Consider the following 17186-nt stretch of genomic DNA (forward strand, 5'->3'; position numbering starts at 1 on the left):
TGTAAGAGGTACGCACAAAAATATAGTCTCAGGTGGGCATGCGGTACTCTTCGCTGCTTATCCCGTGTGCGCATTTGTAGAACTGTAAAGTGTTGAATGCGATTCATCATCTCAGGTGGATATAAAGCCTTAGTGCAGGTAAGTCATAGGATGCTGAAGTTGTTATATTGTCTCCTTTAGATTGTAAGCTCACAAAGGGCAGGGCCCTCACTTTTGTAAAGTTGAGAAATTCTGTATTTTGTTTTGTAACTCTGTACACTTGTCACATTTAACTTTTTAGCCAGACATGCAGGGTGTAAGAGGTACGCACAAAAATATAGTCTCAGGTGGGCATGCGGTACTCTTCACTGCTTATCCTGTCTGCGCATTTGTAGAACTGTAAAGTGGGTAATGAGAACTTTCCTGCTTTATGGAGGACGGATAAGCAGTACCTGGTCACTCTGCATTGGCACACAATCAAAAGAAAGGTAAAGCACTTATCCCTCACAAAAAAAGGAATGTAAACTGCAGCTCTTACTTCCTTAAAAAAAAGAAAAAAGGGCCCTTTAAAAAAAAAAAAAAAAGAAGGGAAGTGCAGCCTTTTAAATTTCTGTATTTTGTTTTGTAACTCTGTACACTTGTCACATTTAACTTTTTAGCCAGACATGCAGGGTGTAAGAGGTACGCACAAAAATATAGTCTCAGGTGGGCATGCGGTACTCTTCGCTGCTTATCCCGTCTGTGCATTTGTACAACTGTACAGTGGGAAATGAGGGGCTACCTGCTTTATGGAGGATAGATGAGCAGTACCTGATCGCTCTGTATGAATAGGTAAGGTTATTTTGTTACATACACTGACTCCTACCACAGACTGATATATGCTAACTACTAACTAATACTGACCTGATGCTTTGACATGCAAAATGTGACACACACTAACTCTTATGCGCTATTTAGAATTATGTACCTGAACTAAAACTACATGGACTGTAGTTTAGGAATAACCACATAGATGAGATTAGGATTAGATCTGGTTTACTCGCTTATACTTATCCTATATACTAATCGATGGATGGTAGTATGCATGGACTTGACGCAACACTAGAACAGGGTACCTTGGTGAGAAGCACCAACCAGAGCAGGAGATGTGAAATTAGAATGGAGGACACATGCTTACAACCTTAGATTATGCTATTTTAGGGTGACTAGCACCAGCCAGAGTAGGCTAGCCCAGTGTAGTGTAGGTCCCACCCCAAAAGAGTCTACCTTGGCGTTGGTGGGTGGGCTTAAAATCTTCTTGGCCAAGATGTTTTACTGTTGGCCAACTGGATTAACCAAAGGACTCTGTACCAACAAAAGAATAAAAAACGCCTAACTTTACGCAGATCGACTAACCCAATATGAATAATACACAGCTAGCAGGCACCAAACCCAGGGTACCAGGAAAGGAGTTTTAACAGTGGAGAGATCAGTGAGAGAAGGGGGGTGTGGTGTTGGGAGAAAGGTAAAGGTTAGGCATGGGGAGGTTTATCATTGAGGGAAGGTTAAGGTTAGGAATTAATATGGGGTTGGTTGTCACGTACATCAAAATTGTATAACTAGATGGTGCTAGACCCTTACGCCATACAGTCTCACATGGGTTGCGATTCATCATCTCAGGTGGATATAAAGCCTTAGTGCAGGTAAGTCATAGAATGCTGAAGTTGTTATATTGTCTCCTTTAGATTGTAAGCTCACAAAGGGCAGGGCCCTCACTTTTGTTAAGTTGAGAAATTCTGTATTTTGTTTTGTAACTTTGTACACTTGTCACATTTAACTTTTTAGCCAGACATGCAGGGTGTAAGAGGTACGCACACAAATATAGTCTCAGGTGGGCATGCGGTACTCTTCACTGCTTATCCCGTCTGCACATTTGTAGAACTATAAAGTGGGGGATGAGAATCTTCCTGCTTTATGGAGGATGGATAAGAAGTACCCGGTCACTCTGCATTGGCACACAATCAAAAGAAAGGTAAAGCACTTATCCATCACAAAAAATGGAATGTAAACTGCAGCTCTTACTTCCTTAAAAAAAAGAAAAAAGGGCCCTTTAAAAAAAAAAAAAAAAGAAGGGAAGTGCAGCCTTTTAAATTTCTGTATTTTGTTTTGTAACTCTGTACACTTGTCACATTTAACTTTTTAGCCAGACATGCAGGGTGTAAGAGGTACGCACAAAAATATAGTCTCAGGTGGGCATGCGGTACTCTTCACTGCTTATCCCGTCTGCGCATTTGTAAAACTGTAAAGTGTTGAATGCGATTCATCATCTCAGGTGGATATAAAACCATAGTGCAGGTAAGTCATAGAATGCTGAAGTTGTTATATTGTCTCCTTTAGATTGTAAGCTCACAAAGGGCAGGGCCCTCACTTTTGTAAAGTTGAGAAATTCTGTATTTTGTTTTGTAACTCTGTACACTTGTCACATTTAACTTTTTAGCCAGACATGCAGGGTGTAAGAGGTACGCACAAAAATATAGTCTCAGGTGGGCATGCGGTACTCTTCACTGCTTATCCTGTCTGCGCATTTGTAGAACTGTAAAGTGGGTAATGAGAACTTTCCTGCTTTATGGAGGATGGATAAGCAGTACCTGGTCACTCTGCATTGGCACACAATCAAAAGAAAGGTAAAGCACTTATCCCTCACAAAAAAAGGAATGTAAACTGCAGCTCTTACTTCCTTAAAAAAAAGAAAAAAGGGCCCTTTAAAAAAAAAAAAAAAAAAAAAGAAGGGAAGTGCAGCCTTTTAAAATTCTGTATTTTGTTTTGTAACTCTGTACACTTGTCACATTTAACTTTTTAGCCAGACATGCAGGGTGTAAGAGGTACGCACAAAAATATAGTCTCAGGTGGGCATGCGGTACTCTTCACTGCTTATCCCGTCTGCACATTTGTAGAACTATAAAGTGGGGGATGAGAATCTTCCTGCTTTATGGAGGATGGATAAGCAGTACTCGGTCACTCTGCATTGGCACACAATCAAAAGAAAGGTAAAGCACTTATACCTCACAAAAAATGGAATGTAAACTGCAGCTCTTACTTCCTTAAAAAAAAAAGAAAAAAGGGCCCTTTAAAAAAAAAAAAAAAAAAAAGAAGGGAAGTGCAGCCTTTTAAAATTCTGTATTTTGTTTTGTAACTCTGTACACTTGTCACATTTAACTTTTTAGCCAGACATGCAGGGTGTAAGAGGTACGCACAAAAATATAGTCTCAGGTGGGCATGCGGTACTCTTCACTGCTTATCCCGTCTGCACATTTGTAGAACTATAAAGTGGGGGATGAGAATCTTCCTGCTTTATGGAGGATGGATAAGCAGTACCCGGTCACTCTGCATTGGCACACAATCAAAAGAAAGGTAAAGCACTTATCCCTCACAAAAAAAGGAATGTAAACTGCAGCTCTTACTTCCATTAAAAAAAAATAAAAAGAAAAAAGGGCCCTTTAAAAAAAAAAAAAGTAAAGAAGAAGGGAAGTGCAGCCTTTTAAAATTCTGTATTTTGTTTTGTAACTCTGTACACTTGTCACATTTAACTTTTTAGCCAGACATGCAGGGTGTAAGAGGTACGCACAAAAATATAGTCTCAGGTGGGCATGCGGTACTCTTCGCTGCTTATCCCGTGTGCGCATTTGTAGAACTGTAAAGTGTTGAATGCGATTCATCATCTCAGGTGGATATAAAGCCTTAGTGCAGGTAAGTCATAGGATGCTGAAGTTGTTATATTGTCTCCTTTAGATTGTAAGCTCACAAAGGGCAGGGCCCTCACTTTTGTAAAGTTGAGAAATTCTGTATTTTGTTTTGTAACTCTGTACACTTGTCACATTTAACTTTTTAGCCAGACATGCAGGGTGTAAGAGGTACGCACAAAAATATAGTCTCAGGTGGGCATGCGGTACTCTTCACTGCTTATCCTGTCTGCGCATTTGTAGAACTGTAAAGTGGGTAATGAGAACTTTCCTGCTTTATGGAGGATGGATAAGCAGTACCTGGTCACTCTGCATTGGCACACAATCAAAAGAAAGGTAAAGCACTTATCCCTCACAAAAAAAGGAATGTAAACTGCAGCTCTTACTTCCTTAAAAAAAAGAAAAAAGGGCCCTTTAAAAAAAAAAAAAAAAAAGAAGGGAAGTGCAGCCTTATAAAATTCTGTATTTTGTTTTGTAACTCTGTACACTTGTCACATTTAACTTTTTAGCCAGACATGCAGGGTGTAAGAGGTACGCACAAAAATATAGTCTCAGGTGGGCATGCGGTACTCTTCACTGCTTATCCTGTCTGCGCATTTGTAGAACTGTAAAGTGGGTAATGAGAACTTTCCTGCTTTATGGAGGATGGATAAGCAGTACCCGGTCACTCTGCATTGGCACACAATCAAAAGAAAGGTAAAGCACTTATGCCTCACAAAAAATGGAATGTAAACTGCAGCTCGAACTTCCTTAAAAAAAAAAAGAAAAAAGGGCCCTTTAAAAAAAAAAAAAAAAAGAAGGGAAGTGCAGCCTTTTAAAATTCTGTATTTTGTTTTGTAACTCTGTACACTTGTCACATTTAACTTTTTAGCCAGACATGCAGGGTGTAAGAGGTACGCACAAAAATATAGTCTCAGGTGGGCATGCGGTACTCTTCACTGCTTATCCTGTCTGCGCATTTGTAGAACTGTAAAGTGGGTAGTTAGAACCTTCCTGCTTTATGGAGGATGGATAAGCAGTACCCGGTCACTCTGCATTGGCACACAGTGAAAAGAAAGGTAAAGCACTTATCCCTCACAAAAAAAGGAATGTAAACTGCAGCTCTTACTTCCATTAAAAAAAAATAAAAAGAAAAAAGGGCCCTTTAAAAAAAAAAAAAAAGAAGGGAAGTGCAGCCTTTTAAAATTCTGTATTTTGTTTTGTAACTCTGTACACTTGTCACATTTAACTTTTTAGCCAGACATGCAGGGTGTAAGAGGTACGCACAAAAATATAGTCTCAGGTGGGCATGCGGTACTCTTTGCTGCTTATCCCGTCTGTGCATTTGTACAACTGTACAGTGGGAAATGAGGGGCTACCTGCTTTATGGAGGATAGATGAGCAGTACCTGATCGCTCTGTATGAATAGGTAGGGTTTTTTTTATTTTGTTACATACACTGACTCCTACCACAGACTGATTTATGCTAACTACTAACTAATACTGACCTGATGCTTTGACATGCAAAATGTGACACACACTAACTCTTATGCGCTATTTAGAATTATGTACCTGAACTAAAACTACATGGACTGTAGTTTAGGAATAACCACATAGATGAGATTAGGATTAGATCTGGTTTACTCGCTTATACTTATCCTATATACTAATCGATGGATGGTAGTATGCATGGACTTGACGCAACACTAGAACAGGGTACCTTGGTGAGAAGCACCAACCAGAGCAGGAGATGTGAAATTAGAATGGAGGACACATGCTTACAACCTTAGATTATGCTATTTTAGGGTGACTAGCACCAGCCAGAGTAGGCTAGCCCAGTGTAGTGTAGGTCCCACCCCAAAAGAGTCTACCTTGGCGTTGGTGGGTGGGCTTAAAATCTTCTTGGCCAAGATGTTTTACTGTTGGCCAACTGGATTAACCAAAGGACTCTGTACCAACAAAAGAATAAAAAACGCCTAACTATACGCAGAATGACTAACCCAATATGAATAATACACAGCTAGCAGGCACCAAACCCAGGGTACCAGGAAAGGAGTTTTAACAGTGGAGAGATCAGTGAGAGAAGGGGGGTGTGGTGTTGGGAGAAAGGTAAAGGTTAGGCATGGGGAGGTTTATCATTGAGGGAAGGTTAAGGTTAGGAATTAATATGGGGTTGGTTGTCACGTACATCAAAATTGTATAACTAGATGGTGCTAGACCCTTACGCCATACAGTCTCACATGGGTTGCGATTCATCATCTCAGGTGGATATAAAGCCTTAGTGCAGGTAAGTCATAGAATGCTGAAGTTGTTATATTGTCTCCTTTAGATTGTAAGCTCACAAAGGGCAGGGCCCTCACTTTTGTTAAGTTGAGAAATTCTGTATTTTGTTTTGTAACTCTGTACACTTGTCACATTTAACTTTTTAGCCAGACATGCAGGGTGTAAGAGGTACGCACAAAAATATAGTCTCAGGTGGGCATGCGGTACTCTTTGCTGCTTACCCCGTCTGCACATTTGTAGAACTATAAAGTGGGGAATGAGAATCTTCCTGCTTTATGGAGGATGGCTAAGCAGTACCCGGTCACTCTGCATTGGCACAAATTCAAAAGAAAGGTAAAGCACTTATCCCTCACAAAAAAGGAATGTAAACTGCAGCTCTTACTTCCTTAAAAAAAAAAAAAGAAAAAAGGGCCCTTTAAAAAGAAAAAAAAAAAAAGAATGGGAGTGCAGCCTTTTAAAATTCTGTATTTTGTTTTGTAACTCTGTACACTTGTCACATTTAACTTTTTAGCCAGACATGCAGGGTGTAAGAGGTACGCACAAAAATATAGTCTCAGGTGGGCATGCGGTACTCTTCACTGCTTATCCCGTCTGCACATTTTTAGAACTATAAAGTGGGGGATGAGAATCTTCCTGCTTTATGGAGGATGGATAAGCAGTACCCGGTCACTCTGCATTGGCACACAATCAAAAGAAAGGTAAAGCACTTATCCCTCACAAAAAATGGAATGTAAACTGCAGCTCTTACTTCCTTAAAAAAAAGAAAAAAGGGCCCTTTAAAAAAAAAAAAAAAAAGAAGGGAAGTGCAGCCTTTTTAAAATTCTGTATTTTGTTTTGTAACTCTGTACACTTGTCACATTTAACTTTTTAGCCAGACATGCAGGGTGTAAGAGGTACGCACAAAAATATAGTCTCAGGTGGGCATGCGGTACTCTTTGCTGCTTACCCCGTCTGCACATTTGTAGAACTATAAGGTGGGGAATGAGAATCTTCCTGCTTTATGGAGTATGGATAAGCAGTACCCGGTCACTCTGCATTGGCACACAATCAAAAGAAAGGTAAAGCACTTATCCCTCACAAAAAAGGAATGTAAACTGCAGCTCTTACTTCCTTAAAAAAAAAAAGAAAAAAGGGCCCTTTAAAAAAAAAAAAAAAAAAAGAAGGGAAGTGCAGCCTTTTAAAATTCTGTATTTTGTTTTGTAACTCTGTACACTTGTCACATTTAACTTTTTAGCCAGACATGCAGGGTGTAAGAGGTACGCACAAAAATATAGTCTCAGGTGGGCATGCGGTACTCTTCGCTGCTTATCCCGTCTGCGCATTTGTAGAACTGTAAAGTGTTGAATGCGATTCATCATCTCAGGTGGATATAAAGCCTTAGTGCAGGTAAGTCATAGGTTGCTGAAGTTGTTATATTGTCTCCTTTAGATTGTAAGCTCACAAAGGGCAGGGCCCTCACTTTTGTAAAGTTGAGAAATTCTGTATTTTGTTTTTTAACTCTGTACACTTGTCACATTTAACTTTTTAGCCAGACATGCAGGGTGTAAGAGGTACGCACAAAAATATAGTCTCAGGTGGGCATGCGGTACTCTTCACTGCTTATCCTGTCTGCGCATTTGTAGAACTGTAAAGTGGGTAATGAGAACTTTCCTGCTTTATGGAGGATGGATAAGCAGTACCTGGTCACTCTGCATTGGCACACAATCAAAAGAAAGGTAAAGCACTTATCCCTCACAAAAAAAGGAATGTAAACTGCAGCTCTTACTTCCTTAAAAAAAAGAAAAAAGGGCCCTTTAAAAAAAAAATAAAATAAAAAATAAAAAAATAAAAAAAAAAGAAGGGAAGTGCAGCCTTTTAAAATTCTGTATTTTGTTTTGTAACTCTGTACACTTGTCACATTTAACTTTTTAGCCAGACATGCAGGGTGTAAGAGGTACGCACAAAAATATAGTCTCAGGTGGGCATGCGGTACTCTTCACTGCTTATCCCGTCTGCACATTTGTAGAACTATAAAGTGGGGGATGAGAATCTTCCTGCTTTATGGAGGATGGATAAGCAGTACTCGGTCACTCTGCATTGGCACACAATCAAAAGAAAGGTAAAGCACTTATCCCTCACAAAAAATGGAATGTAAACTGCAGCTCTTACTTCCTTAAAAAAAAAAGAAAAAAGGGCCCTTTAAAAAAAAAAAAAAAGAAGGGAAGTGCAGCCTTTTAAAATTCTGTATTTTGTTTTGTAACTCTGTACACTTGTCACATTTAACTTTTTAGCCAGACATGCAGGGTGTAAGAGGTACGCACAAAAATATAGTCTCAGGTGGGCATGCGGTACTCTTCACTGCTTATCCCGTCTGCACATTTGTAGAACTATAAAGTGGGGGATGAGAATCTTCCTGCTTTATGGAGGATGGATAAGCAGTACCCGGTCACTCAGCATTGGCACACAGTGAAAAGAAAGGTAAAGCACTTATCCCTCACAAAAAAAGGAATGTAAACTGCAGCTCTTACTTCCATTAAAAAAAAATAAAAAGAAAAAAAGGGCCCTTTAAAAAAAAAAAAAAAAAAAAAAAAGAAGGGAAGTGCAGCCTTTTAAAATTCTGTATTTTGTTTTGTAACTCTGTACACTTGTCACATTTAACTTTTTAGCCAGACATGCAGGGTGTAAGAGGTACGCACAAAAATATAGTCTCAGGTGGGCATGCGGTACTCTTCGCTGCTTATCCCGTCTGTGCATTTGTACAACTGTACAGTGGGAAATGAGGGGCTACCTGCTTTATGGAGGATAGATGAGCAGTACCTGATCGCTCTGTATGAATAGGTAGGGTTTTATTTTATTTTGTTACATACACTGACTCCTACCACAGACTGATATATGCTAACTACTAACTAATACTGACCTGATGCTTTGACATGCAAAATGTGACACACACTAACTCTTATGCGCTATTTAGAATTATGTACCTGAACTAAAACTACATGGACTGTAGTTTAGGAATAACCACATAGATGAGATTAGGATTAGATCTGGTTTACTCGCTTATACTTATCCTATATACTAATCGATGGATGGTAGTATGCATGGACTTGACGCAACACTAGAACAGGGTACCTTGGTGAGAAGCACCAACCAGAGCAGGAGATGTGAAATTAGAATGGAGGACACATGCTTACAACCTTAGATTATGCTATTTTAGGGTGACTAGCACCAGCCAGAGTAGGCTAGCCCAGTGTAGTGTAGGTCCCACCCCAAAAGAGTCTACCTTGGCGTTGGTGGGTGGGCTTAAAATCTTCTTGGCCAAGATGTTTTACTGTTGGCCAACTGGATTAACCAAAGGACTCTGTACCAACAAAAGAATAAAAAACGCCTAACTATACGCAGAATGACTAACCCAATATGAATAATACACAGCTAGCAGGCACCAAACCCAGGGTACCAGGAAAGGAGTTTTAACAGTGGAGAGATCAGTGAGAGAAGGGGGGTGTGGTGTTGGGAGAAAGGTAAAGGTTAAGCATGGGGAGGTTTATCATTGAGGGAAGGTTAAGGTTAGGAATTAATATGGGGTTGGTTGTCACGTACATCAAAATTGTATGACTAGATGGTGCTAGACCCTTACGCCATACAGTCTCACATGGGTTGCGATTCATCATCTCAGGTGGATATAAAGCCTTAGTGCAGGTAAGTCATAGAATGCTGAAGTTGTTATATTGTCTCCTTTAGATTGTAAGCTCACAAAGGGCAGGGCCCTCACTTTTGTTAAGTTGAGAAATTCTGTATTTTGTTTTGTAACTCTGTACACTTGTCACATTTAACATTTTAGCCAGTCATGCAGGGTGTAAGAGGTACGCACAAAAATATAGTCTCAGGAGGGCATGCGGTACTCTTTGCTGCTTATCCCGTCTGCACATTTGTAGAACTATAAAGTGGGGAATGAGAATCTTCCTGCTTTATGGAGGATGGATAAGCAGTACCCGGTCACTCTGCATTGGCACACAATCAAAAGAAAGGTAAAGCACTTATCCCTCACAAAAAAGGAATGTAAACTGCAGCTCTTACTTCCTTAAAAAAAAGAAAAAAGGGCCCTTTAAAAAAAAATAAAAAAAAAAAAAAAAAGAAGGGAAGTGCAGCCTTTTAAAATTCTGTATTTTGTTTTGTAACTCTGTACACTTGTCACATTTAACTTTTTAGCCAGACATGCAGGGTGTAAGAGGTACGCACAAAAATATAGTCTCAGGTGGGCATGCTGTACTCTTCACTGCTTATTCCGTCTGCAATTTTGTAGAACTATAAAGTGGGGGATGAGAATCTTCCTGCTTTATGGAGGATGCATAAGCAGTACCCGGTCACTCTGCACTGGCACACAATCAAAAGAAAGGTACAGCACTTATCCCTCACAAAAAAAGGAATGTAAACTGCAGCTCTTACTTCCATTAAAAAAAAAATAAAAAGAAAAAAGGGCCCTTTAAAAAAAAAAAAAAAAAAAAGAAGGGGAGTGCAGCCTTTTAAAATTCTGTATTTTGTTTTGTAACTCTGTACACTTGTCACATTTAACTTTTTAGCCAGACATGCAGGGTGTAAGAGGTACGCACAAAAATATAGTCTCAGGTGGGCATGCGGTACTCTTCACTGCTTATCCCGTCTGCACATTTTTAGAACTATAAAGTAGGGGATGAGAATCTTCCTGCTTTATGGAGGATGGATAAGCAGTACCCGGTCACTCTGCATTGGCACACAATCAAAAGAAAGGTAAAGCACTTATCCCTCACAAAAAATGGAATGTAAACTGCAGCTCTTACTTCCTTAAAAAAAAGAAAAAAGGGCCCTTTAAAAAAAAAAAAAAAAAGAAGGGAAGTGCAGCCTTTTTAAAATTCTGTATTTTGTTTTGTAACTCTGTACACTTGTCACATTTAACTTTTTAGCCAGACATGCAGGGTGTAAGAGGTACGCACAAAAATATAGTCTCAGGTGGGCATGCGGTACTCTTTGCTGCTTATCCCGTCTGCACATTTGTAGAACTATAAAGTGGGGAATGAGAATCTTCCTGCTTTATGGAGGATGGATAAGCAGTACCCGGTCACTCTGCATTGGCACACAATCAAAAGAAAGGTAAAGCACTTATCCCTCACAAAAAAGGAATGTAAACTGTAGCTCTTACTTCCTTAAAAAAAAAAGAAAAAAGGGCCCTTTAAAAAAAAAAAAAAAAAAGAAGGGAAGTGCAGCCTTTTAAAATTCTGTATTTTGTTTTGTAACTCTGTACACTTGTCACATTTAACTTTTTAGCCAGACATGCAGGGTGTAAGAGGTACGCACAAAAATATAGTCTCAGGTGGGCATGCGGTACTCTTCGCTGCTTATCCCGTCTGCGCATTTGTAGAACTGTAAAGTGTTGAATGCGATTCATCATCTCAGGTGGATATAAAGCCATAGTGCAGGTAAGTCATAGAATGCTGAAGTTGTTATATTGTCTCCTTTAGATTGTAAGCTCACAAAGGGCAGGGCCCTCACTTTTGTGAAAGATGAGAAATTCTGTATTTTGTTTTGTAACTCTGTACACTTGTCACATTTAACTTTTTAGCCAGACATGCAGGGTGTAAGAGGTACGCACAAAAATATAGTCTCAGGTGGGCATGCGGTACTCTTTGCTGCTTACCCCGTCTGCACATTTGTAGAACTGTAAAGTGTTGAATGCGATTCATCATCTCAGGTGGATATAAAGCCATAGTGCAGGTAAGTCATAGAATGCTGAAGTTGTTATATTGTCTCCTTTAGATTGTAAGCTCACAAAGGGCAGGGCCCTCACTTTTGTAAAGTTGAGAAATTCTGTATTTTGTTTTTTAACTCTGTACACTTGTCACATTTAACTTTTTAGCCAGACATGCAGGGTGTAAGAGGTACGCACAAAAATATAGTCTCAGGTGGGCATGCGGTACTCTTCACTGCTTATCCTGTCTGCGTATTTGTAGAACTGTAAAGTGGGTAGTGAGAACCTTCCTGCTTTATGGAGGATGGATAAGCAGTACCCGGTCACTCTGCATTGGCACACAGTCAAAAGAAAGGTAAAGCACTTATCCCTCACAAAAAAAGGAATGTAAACTGCAGCTCTTACTTCCATTAAAAAAAAATAAAAAGAAAAAAGGGCCCTTTAAAAAAAAAAAAGAAGGGGAGTGCAGCCTTTTAAAATTCTGTATTTTGTTTTGTAACTCTGTACACTTGTCACATTTAACTTTTTAGCCAGACATGCAGGGTGTAAGAGGTACGCACAAAAATATAGTCTCAGGTGGGCATGCGGTACTCTTTGCTGCTTATCCCGTCTGCACATTTGTAGAACTATAAAGTGGGGAATGAGAATCTTCCTGCTTTATGGAGGATGGATAAGCAGTACCCGGTCACTCTGCATTTGCACACAATCAAAAGAAAGGTAAAGCACTTATCCCTCACAAAAAAGGAATGTAAACTGCAGCTCTTACTTCCTTAAAAAAAAAAGAAAAAAGGGCCCTTTAAAAAAAAAAAAAAAAAAAGAAGGGAAGTGCAGCCTTTTAAAATTCTGTATTTTGTTTTGTAACTCTGTACACTTGTCACATTTAACTTTTTAGCCAGACATGCAGGGTGTAAGAGGTACGCACAAAAATATAGTCTCAGGTGGGCATGCGGTACTCTTTGCTGCTTATCCCGTCTGCACATTTGTAGAACTGTAAAGTGTTGAATGCGATTCATCATCTCAGGTGGATATAAAGCCATAGTGCAGGTAAGTCATAGAATGCTGAAGTTGTTATATTGTCTCCTTTAGATTGTAAGCTCACAAAGGGCAGGGCCCTCACTTTTGTGAAAGTTGAGAAATTCTGTATTTTGTTTTGTAACTCGGTACACTTGTCACATTTAACTTTTTAGCCAGACATGCAGGGTGTAAGAGGTACGCACAAAAATATAGTCTCAGGTGGGCATGCGGTACTCTTCACTGCTTATCCTGTCTGCGCATTTGTAGAACTGTAAAGTGGGTAGTGAGAACCTTCCTGCTTTATGGAGGATGGATAAGCAGTACCCGGTCACTCTGCATTGGCACACAGTGAAAAGAAAGGTAAAGCACTTTTCCCTCACAAAAAAAAGGAATGTAAACTGCAGCTCTTACTTCCATAAAAAAAAAAATAAAAAGAAAAAAGGGCCCTTTAAAAAAAAAAAAAAAAAAAAGAAGGGAAGTGCAGCCTTTTAAATTCTGTATTTTGTTTTGTAACTCTGTACACTTGTCACATTTAACTTTTTAGCCAGACATGCAGGGTGTAAGAGGTACGCACAAAAATAGTCTCAGGTGGGCATGCGGTACTCTTCACTGCTTATCCCGTCTGCACATTTGTAGAACTGTAAAGTGGGTAATGAGAACTTACCTGCTTTATGGAGGATGGATAAGCAGTACCTGGTCACTCTGCATTGGCACACAATCAAAAGAAAGGTAAAGCACTTATCCCTCACAAAAAATGGAATGTAAACTGCAGCTCTTACTTCCTTAAAAAAAAGAAAAAAGGGCCCTTTAAAAAAAAAAAAAAAAAAGAAGGGAAGTGCAGCCTTTTAAAATTCTGTATTTTGTTTTGTAACTCTGTACACTTGTCACATTTAACTTTTTAGCCAGACATGCAGGGTGTAAGAGGTACGCACAAAAATATAGTCTCAGGTGAGCATGCGGTACTCTTCACTGCTTATCCTGTCTGCGCATATGTAGAACTGTAAAGTGTTGAATGCGATTCATCATCTCAGGTGGATATAAAGCCATAGTGCAGGTAAGTCATAGAATGCTGAAGTTGTTATATTGTCTCCTTTAGATTGTAAGCTCACAAAGGGCAGGGCCCTCACTTTTGTGAAAGTTGAGAAATTCTGTATTTTGTTTTGTAACTCGGTACACTTGTCACATTTAACTTTTTAGCCAGACATGCAGGGTGTAAGAGGTACGCACAAAAATATAGTCTCAGGTGGGCATGCGGTACTCTTCACTGCTTATCCTGTCTGCGCATTTGTAGAACTGTAAAGTGGGTAGTGAGAACCTTCCTGCTTTATGGAGGATGGATAAGCAGTACCCGGTCACTCTGCATTGGCACACAGTGAAAAGAAAGGTAAAGCACTTTTCCCTCACAAAAAAAAGGAATGTAAACTGCAGCTCTTACTTCCATAAAAAAAAAAATAAAAAGAAAAAAGGGCCCTTTAAAAAAAAAAAAAAAAAAAGAAGGGAAGTGCAGCCTTTTAAATTCTGTATTTTGTTTTGTAACTCTGTACACTTGTCACATTTAACTTTTTAGCCAGACATGCAGGGTGTAAGAGGTACGCACAAAAATAGTCTCAGGTGGGCATGCGGTACTCTTCACTGCTTATCCCGTCTGCACATTTGTAGAACTGTAAAGTGGGTAATGAGAACTTACCTGCTTTATGGAGGATGGATAAGCAGTACCTGGTCACTCTGCATTGGCACACAATCAAAAGAAAGGTAAAGCACTTATCCCTCACAAAAAATGGAATGTAAACTGCAGCTCTTACTTCCTTAAAAAAAAGAAAAAAGGGCCCTTTAAAAAAAAAAAAAAAAAAGAAGGGAAGTGCAGCCTTTTAAAATTCTGTATTTTGTTTTGTAACTCTGTACACTTGTCACATTTAACTTTTTAGCCAGACATGCAGGGTGTAAGAGGTACGCACAAAAATATAGTCTCAGGTGAGCATGCGGTACTCTTCACTGCTTATCCTGTCTGCGCATATGTAGAACTGTAAAGTGGGTAGTGAGAACCTTCCTGCTTTATGGAGGATGGATAAGCAGTACCCGGTCACTCTGCATTGGCACACAGTGAAAAGAAAGGTAAAGCACTTTTCCCTCACAAAAAAAAGGAATGTAAACTGCAGCTCTTACTTCCATAAAAAAAAAAATAAAAAGAAAAAAGGGCCCTTTAAAAAAAAAAAAAAAAAAAAGAAGGGAAGTGCAGCCTTTTAAATTCTGTATTTTGTTTTGTAACTCTGTACACTTGTCACATTTAACTTTTTAGCCAGACATGCAGGGTGTAAGAGGTACGCACAAAAATAGTCTCAGGTGGGCATGCGGTACTCTTCACTGCTTATCCCGTCTGCACATTTGTAGAACTGTAAAGTGGGTAATGAGAACTTACCTGCTTTATGGAGGATGGATAAGCAGTACCTGGTCACTCTGCATTGGCACACAATCAAAAGAAAGGTAAAGCACTTATCCCTCACAAAAAATGGAATGTAAACTGCAGCTCTTACTTCCTTAAAAAAAAGAAAAAAGGGCCCTTTAAAAAAAAAAAAAAAAAAGAAGGGAAGTGCAGCCTTTTAAAATTCTGTATTTTGTTTTGTAACTCTGTACACTTGTCACATTTAACTTTTTAGCCAGACATGCAGGGTGTAAGAGGTACGCACAAAAATATAGTCTCAGGTGAGCATGCGGTACTCTTCACTGCTTATCCTGTCTGCGCATATGTAGAACTGTAAAGTGGGTAGTGAGAACCTTCCTGCTTTATGGAGGATGGATAAGCAGTACCCGGTCACTCTGCATTGGCACACAGTGAAAAGAAAGGTAAAGCACTTTTCCCTCACAAAAAAAGGAATGTAAACTGCAGCTCTTACTTCCTTAAAAAAAAGAAAAAAGGGCCCTTTAAAAAAAAAAAAAAAAAAAGAAGGGAAGTGCAGCCTTTTAAAATTCTGTATTTTGTTTTGTAACTCTGTACACTTGTCACATTTAACTTTTTAGCCAGACATGCAGGGTGTAAGAGGTACGCACAAAAATATAGTCTCAGGTGGGCATGCGGTACTCTTCACTGCTTATCCCGTCTGCACATTTGTAGAACTATAAAGTGGGGGATGAGAATCTTCCTGCTTTATTAAGGATGGATAAGCAGTACTCGGTCACTCTGCTTTGGCACACAATCAAAAGAAAGGTAAAGCACTTATCCCTCACAAAAAAGGAATGTAAACTGCAGCTCTTACTTCCTTAAAAAAAAAAGAAAAAAGGTCCCTTTAAAAAAAAAAAAAAAAAAAAAAAAAAAGGGAAGTGCAGCCTTTTAAAATTCTGTATTTTGTTTTGTAACTCTGTACACTTGTCACATTTAACTTTTTAGCCAGACATGCAGGGTGTAAGAGGTACGCACAAAAATATACTCTCAGGTAGGCATGCGGTACTATTCGCTGCTTATCCCGTCTGCGCATTTGTAGAACTGTAAAGTGTTGAATGCGATTCATCATCTCAGGTGGATATAAAGCCTTAGTGCAGGTAAGTCATAGGATGCTGAAGTTGTTATATTTTCTCCTTTAGATTGTAAGCTCACAAAGGGCAGGGCCCTCACTTTTGTAAAGTTAAGAAATTCTGTATTTTGTTTTGTAACTCTGTACACTTGTCACATTTAACTTTTTAGCCAGACATGCAGGGTGTAAGAGGTGCGCACAAAAATATAGTCTCAGGTGGGCATGCGGTACTCTTTGCTGCTTATCCCGTCTGCACATTTGTAGAACTATAAAGTGGGGAATGAGAATCTTCCTGCTTTATGGAGGATGGATAAGCAGTACCCGGTCACTCTGCATTGGCACACAATCAAAAGAAAGGTAAAGCACTTATCCCTCACAAAAAAGGAATGTAAACTGCAGCTCTTACTTCCTTAAAACAAAAAGAAAAAGGGCCCTTTAACCACTTCCGGATTCTCGGAGCGTATATACACGCCCCTGAATCCAGAAGTGTATACCATGGAAACGGCCGCTCGTATGAGCGGCCGTTCCATGTCAGTTCCCGGAGGGTGTCTCCGTGAACACCCTGCGAGCCGATCGGCGGCTCGCAGGGTAAATGTAAACACACGGGGAAGATCTTCCCCGGTGTTTACATGTATACGGCGTTGCTGCGCAGCAGCGCCGTAGAGGAGATCGGCGATCCCCGGCCTCTGATTGGCCGGGGATCACCGGCATCTGATAGGCTAAAGCCTATCCCATCAGGCGCAGGACGGAAATCCGTCCTGCGCCGCTCACAGGGGGAGGGAGAGGGAGGGAAGGGGAAGGAGGCCAGGAAGCGCTGCGGAGGGGGGCTTTGATGAGCCCCCCCCCCCGCAAGCGCAAGCAGCCGGCGGCGATCAGACCCCCCCAGCAGGACATCCCCCTAGTGGGGAAAAAAGGGGGGAAGTCTGATCGCCCTGGCTGCTAGCTGATCTGTGCTGTGGGCTGGAGAGCCCACGCTGCACAGATCAGCATAAAATAACATGGTGTGGAA

Source organism: Hyperolius riggenbachi, chromosome 5 (assembly GCF_040937935.1).
Source record: "Hyperolius riggenbachi isolate aHypRig1 chromosome 5, aHypRig1.pri, whole genome shotgun sequence".
NCBI lineage: Eukaryota > Metazoa > Chordata > Amphibia > Anura > Hyperoliidae > Hyperolius > Hyperolius riggenbachi.